This window comes from Manihot esculenta, chromosome 7, assembly GCF_001659605.2.
Source record: "Manihot esculenta cultivar AM560-2 chromosome 7, M.esculenta_v8, whole genome shotgun sequence".
Lineage (NCBI taxonomy): Eukaryota > Viridiplantae > Streptophyta > Magnoliopsida > Malpighiales > Euphorbiaceae > Manihot > Manihot esculenta.
In genome coordinates this window covers 27,890,719-27,891,988 of record NC_035167.2, presented here as the reverse complement: position 1 = coordinate 27,891,988, position 1,270 = coordinate 27,890,719, and positions in this window count along the sequence as shown.

Here is a 1,270-nt window from a genome sequence, read left to right as displayed (position 1 = left end):
GTTGTGAAATGTTTGTGTTATGACGCATACATGAAAGCATGAATAAGAAAAAGAAAGAAAAGTTAAACGATGATAATAATAATAAAATGAATAATAATACACCTAAAAATGGAGGAATTAAAATAAATGTTTTTAGTTTCTGCTCACTGGGCTCTAGTAGCTCACCCCACTCCCTTTATCCCCAGAGTTGCAGGTACAGGTTAGATCGAGAAGTCGGCTAGAGTGAAGTCAAGCCTTGTATGTTGTAATAGATAGTAGTGGACATGAACATGATGTAATGAATATGTATGACCATGTAATGTAATGAATGATTTGATGATGCATTGAGGATTATAGTAGTGCTTGACCTAGAGGTGTGTGAATCCCCATTATGTACAGAGTGTTTAATGAGTAATGATGTTAATGACCATGATTATCCAAGCTGTTACGTATGATGATGATACCCCATTGGAGTATTTGATGAGGACTCCAGTGTGGGGTTTATGTATGATTTTGTGCATGCACAGGTTTTGCTTGGATAAGATTGAAGAAAAATTTTTTACAGATCATGTATATGTTGTTATGTATGGGATTCCACAGGTTTACAGGAGGTATGTAGGCTTGCTACGGGTCCCGGCGGCCTTAAGCCGACCTGGATCCTAGCGCCGGTAACGGGTCGGATATCCGGGTCGTTACACTAGAGGCTTCCGACATCCGAGATTCCATCGGACGGTAGGAATTCCGATACCGGAGTCTAGCCGGGTATTACACTTCCGACATCCGAGATTCCACCGGACGGTAGGAATTCCGATACCGGAGTCTAGCCGGGTATTACATTCTCCCCCCTTAAGAACATTCGTCCCCGAATGTTCCTCAACTAGCACATGCAAGGCATACAACATATCATACATACAAAGCACATATAACTCACGAGGAACTAACCTCAGAAAAGATAAGGATATTGCTGGAGCATGGACTCCCGTGTCTCCCAAGTGCATTCTTCCATATTGTGGTGGTTCCAAAGGACTTTCACCATCGGGATTTCCTTGTTTCTTAGCTTCCTGATCTGGGTGTCTAGGATCCGTACTGGCTACTCAACATAGGTGAGATCTTCTTGGATCTCCACATCAGGCTCACTAAGAACCTTGCCCGGATTTGACACGAACTTTCTCAACATGGAAACATGGAAAACCGGATGGATTCTTTCCATTGAAGCAGGTAAATCCAGCTTGTACGACACATTCCCAATCTTTTGCAAGACTTCAAAGGGTCTGATGTATCGTGGAGCCAG